Raw genomic sequence first — 5,613 nt, 5'->3', positions numbered from 1 at the left:
TTGTTTTCCTTTATCTTCACCACAATCCATTGGTTATTGAAGTTCAAGTTCATGTAACTAAGTCATAACTGCAATCTGAAAGGTTATTGTTATGATAAATTTACACAAGGCACACAACTGGCAAATGCTGAAAAGTAAGTTTTATTCAAACTTTTAATTACAAAGACATTTGTTATCTATCAGTCTATCTGTCAAACAAATGCTGAATCCAACAAGAAGATGAGTACTGAGTATGTGAGGAGCTGCACTTCCATGGGTTTATCGTCGTCTTGCATGGAATGGACTCATAATTATTTTACATTAAGATTATAGGAGCAGAAGTCAGCCATTTGGCCCATTGTGTGCTCCGTCATTCAGTCATGTTTAATTTATTTTCTCTCTCAAACTCGTTCTACTTCCTTCTCCCGTTAATCTCTGATGCCCTTACTAATCAAGAACATATCAACCTCTGCAGTAAATATACCCAGCAACTTGTCCTCCATAGCTGTCTGCGGCAATGAAATCCACAGATTCACCACCCTCTGGCTAAAGAAATTCCTCCTCATATCTGTTCTAAAAGGACATCCTGCTATTCTGATGTTGTGCCCTCTGTTCATAAACTCGCCCACTATGGGAAGTAGCCTCTCCACGTACATTCTATTTAGGCCTTTAAATATTGGACAGGTTTCGATGCAATTTCCCTCCCTCATTCTTCAAAACTCCAGCGAGTACAAGCCTAGAGCCATCTAACGCTCCTCATACATATGTTACCTCTGTCATTCCTGGGATCAATTCCTTCACTGTCTGTCAATAGTTTGTAGGTTCTTCCTGTGACTGCATGGGTTTCCTCTGGATGCTCCATTTTCCTTCCGTATTCCAAGAATGTGCAGGCTAGTAGGTTAATTGGTCAAATGGATGTAATTGGGTGATGGGGACTTGTTGGCTAGGAATGGCCTACTACTGTACTGATTCTCCAAATAATAAAATAAAACCTTCAACGAGGTGCTGCACATAAGTCTTCTAAACAAGGTAAGTCTATGGTATTACAGCAAACGTATTAGCTAGACAGAATAACATACAAAATGCTGCTGGAGCTCAGCAGGTTAGAACACCCTTTCTTAGATATGGAGTCCTATACTGATCATAGTACTCCAAGGTGGTCTGACCAATGTATTACAAAGTCTCAGCATTATATCGTTTATGTTACAGTCCTCTTGGAATGAATGCTAACATTGCATTTGCTTTCCTCACTACCAACTCAACCTGCAAGTTAGCTATAGGGAATCTTGCACTAGGACTGTCGAGTTCTTTTGCACTTCCAGTTTTTGAATTTACTCCGTTGGGGAAAAAAAAATAGTCCACATGTTGACTATACACTTCCCTGTATTTAATCTGCTGCTTCTTTGCCCATTCTCTTGGGCTTCTGCCAATCAACTAATTTTCTGTCCATGCTCATGAAGGGTCTCAGCCAAAAAAGTCAATTATTTATTCCTGACCTGCTGAGCTCCAGCAGCATTTTGTATGTTATTCTGTCTAGCTAATATATTTGCTGTAATACCATAGACTTGTTTAGAAGACTTGTGTGCAGCACCTTGTTGAAGGTCTTTTTATTTTTGGAGAATTAGTACAGTAGTAGGCCATTTCTAGCCAACAAGTCCCCGCCACCCAATTACACCCATTTGACCAATTAACCTACTAGCCTGCCCATTCTTGGAATATGGAAGGAAAATGGAGCACCCAGAGGAAACGCATGCAGTCACAGGAAGAACATACAGACTATTGACAGACGGTGAAGGAATTGAACCCAGGTTACTTGCACTGGGATAGTGCTACGTAACATGTCGTGCCTTCAGAAAAGCCAAGTAATCAACTTACACTGACTCTCTGTCTGTCCTGTCTGTTACTTCCTCAAAGAATTCCAACAGATTTGTCAGGCAAGATTTCCTCTTAAGGAAACCATAATTGACTTAGAGTGCCTCCAAGTACTCCAAAACCTCATCCTTAATAATGGACTCTTAACAACTTACCAACTACGGAAGCCAGGCTAACTGGCATATAATTTACTGTCTCTTGCAGTCCTCTATTTTTAAAGAGTGGATTGACATTTGTGATTTTTCCAGTCCTCTGGCTCCATTTCAGAATCTAGAGTTCCATGGAAGATCACTTACTAATACCTCTCTATAATCTCTTCAACTACCTCTGTCAAAACCCATTCGGTCCAGGTGACTTTTCAACTTAAAGCGTTTCAGCTTTCAAAGCACCTTCTCCTTAGTAATAGCAACTACACTCACTTATGCCCCTGACTTGAATTTCTGACATGCTGCTGGTGTCTTCCATAATGAAGACTGACGCAAAATACTTATTCTGTTCATCCGCTATTTCATTGTTTTCCCACAACTACCTATCCACCATCATTTTCCAGCTGTCCATTGTCCACTCTTGCTTTTAAAAAATCTTTTGGTATCTTCTTATATTATTGGCTAGCTTATGTTCATATTTCAGCTTTCCTCTCCTTTTGCTTTATTAGTTGCGTTTTGCTGGTTCTTAAAAGCTTTCCACTTTTCACTATATTGTATGCCTTCCCTTTTGCTTTTGTGCTGTCTTGAGTTCAGTTGTCAGCCACAGTTACCTCCTTCCCTTTTGAATACTGCTGCCTCTTTGATCCTGTGTGTTCCAAATTACTCCCAGAACCTCCAGCAATTGCTGTTCTACCACTAAACTTGCTAATGTCCCTTTCCAACAGCTTTGACCAGCTTCTAACATATTATGATCACTGTCTCCTAAGGGTTCTTTTATCTTAAGATCCCAATCAAATCTCATACATTACACAAAACCCAATCTAGAATTTCCTTATCCCTGGTTAGTCTAAATACAAACTGCTCTAAAAAGCCATCTCTTAAGCATTCTACAAATTACTTCCCTTAGGATCCAGCACCAATTTGATTTTCCCAATCTACCTGCATATTGAAATCCCCCATGACCATAGCAACATTCCTTTTCTATATCCTCTTGTTATTTGTATCCCATATCCTGTCTACTATTAAAAGGCCTCTATATGATTCCCTTTAAGGTATTTTTACCCTTGCAGTTTAACCTACAAGAATTCTACATCTTCAGCTCCTATGTCAGTTCTTTCTAAGGATTTGATTTCATTTTTTCTGAACCAACAAAGCCACCTCACACGCTCTACACTGATGCCTATTCTTTTGATATGCTATGTTTTTTCTGGATGTTAAGCTCCTAGCTCATTGATGCCCACATCATAACTACAATTTTCTAACTCTGCTACTAGAACATAGAAATCTACAGCACATTACAGGCCTTTTGGCCCACAATGTTGTACCGACCATGTAACCTACTCTAGATATTGCCCAGTAGAAACCGCATAGCCCTCTTTTACTAAGCTCCATGTACCTATCTAAGAGTCTCTTAAAAGATCCTATTGTATCTGCCTCCACAACCATTGCCAGCAGTGCATTCCACACACCCACCACACTGTGGAAAATCTTAGCCCTGACATCCCCCCTATACCTACTTCCAAGTACCTCAAAACTAGGCCCCTTCATGTTAACCATTTCAGACCAGGGAAAAAGCCTCTGCCTATCCACACAATAAATACTTCTCATCATCTTATACACCTCTTATCAAGTCACCTCTCATCCTCCATTGCTCCAAGGAGAAAAGGTCAAGTTCAATCAACCTATTCTCAAAAGACATGCTCTGCAGTCCAAGCATCATCCTTGTAAGTTTCCTCTGCACTCTCTCTATAGTATCCACATCCTTCCTGTAGTGAGGTGATCAGAACTGAACACAGTACTCCAAGTGAGTTCTAACCAAGGTCTTGTATAGCTGTCGCATTACCTCATGGCTCTTGAACTCAATCTCATGGTTGAAGAAGGTCAACACACCATATGCCTTCTTGACAACACTGTCAACCTGTGCAGCAGTTTTGAATGTCCTATGGACATAGACCCTAAGATTTCTCTCATCCTCCACCTTGCCAAGATTCTTATCATTAATATTCTCTCAAAGTTTGACCTATCAAAATGAACCACTTCACACTTATCTGGGTTGAACTCCATATGCCACTTCTCAGCCCAGCTCTGCATCCCATCAATGTCCTGCTGTAACCTCTGACTACCCTCCAGACTATTCACAACAGCTCCCAACTTCTGTGTCATCAGCAAACTTACTAACTCAACCTTCTACTTCCTTATCCAGGTCATTTCCACTATCGCACCTGATTGGTCCTATACTCACACAGCTCATCCTTTTGCTCTTCACATACTTGTAGAAAGTCTTGGGGTTTTCCTTGATCCTGCTTGTCAAGGTCTTCTCATGGCCCCTTCTAGCTCTCCTAATTTCATTCTTAAGGTCCTTCCTGGCAACCTTGTAATTTTCTAGAACTCTATCAGTACCTAGTGAAAACACCCTGGTTTCCTCGGCTGCGTAGGTCTAGGGAAGACAACCTCCAATCCCGCCAAACTTGTAAGATTGAGGCACGCTGCCTCCCCAAGCCCCGGTTTGTGTGGATGTTGTGTAATTCGCTCCCCTGTTACAAATTAGTGCCATAAAATAACAGAGAATACACTGCATACGATTAAAGGAATTATATTTATGAATCTTAACTGAAGGGTTAGTAAAGAATAACAAAAAGAAAGAGCCCATTCTAATTAAAACAGTCAGATGTGCACAAGTTGGAAGCTCATCTTGAACTTCCATATCACTCACGCACTGGGTCCTCGGTCAACATGATCGCCCACAGCACTTTCCATACATCACTCACAATCCATCTCGGATGAACGGGTCTCCCGACGAACAAAAGCCCAAGACCAACCTTAGTGTCCCTCACCAGAGAAATCTCCCCTTAATTTCACCATCCTAATTGGAACACACACATTTCTCTTCATCTCTCATCTTCAACTATAACCCGAGCAATCTAAAAACAAGCTTCTCTTACAGAACTGCCAAATACATACAGCACAAATGAAATGCATACAGCCTAACAGTAAAAGTATGAACCAGGGCATTACACTAGTTTCTTGAATCTTTTGTAAACTTGCTTTTCTTCTTAGATTTTCCACACTGTTTGTGCACCATGGTTCTTTTACCCTACCATCCTTTCCCTGCCTCAATGGAACATACCTATGCAGTACACCATACAAATGTTCCCTGAATTTCCCTGAGAATATCTGCTCCCAAGTTCCTACCTAATAGCATTATATTTCCCCCTACCCCAATTAAATGTTTTCCCAAATCTGCTCCTATCCTTCTTCAGCACTATGGTAAAGGAGATAGAGTTATGATCACTACCTCCAAAACGCTCTCCCACTGAGAGATCTGACACCTGACCAGGTTCATTTCCCAATACCAGAACAAGTACAGCCTCTCCTTTAGTTGGCTTCTCTACATATTGCATCAGGAAACTTTCCTGAATACTCATAACAAACTCCACTTCATCTATACCCCTTGCTCTAAGGAGATGCCAGTCAGTATTAGGCAAGTTAAAATCTCCCACCACAACAACCCTATTGTTATTGCACTATTCCTGCCCTCTGCCCTCCTTTCTGCTCCTCAATGTCCCTGTTACTATTGGGGAGGGTCTATAAAAAAAAACACCCAGTAAGAGTTATT

The sequence above is a fragment of the Mobula birostris genome, chromosome 24 (assembly GCF_030028105.1).
Source record: "Mobula birostris isolate sMobBir1 chromosome 24, sMobBir1.hap1, whole genome shotgun sequence".
In the NCBI taxonomy this organism is placed as follows: Eukaryota; Metazoa; Chordata; class Chondrichthyes; order Myliobatiformes; family Myliobatidae; genus Mobula; species Mobula birostris.
Note: the sequence above shows the minus strand (reverse complement) of the source record.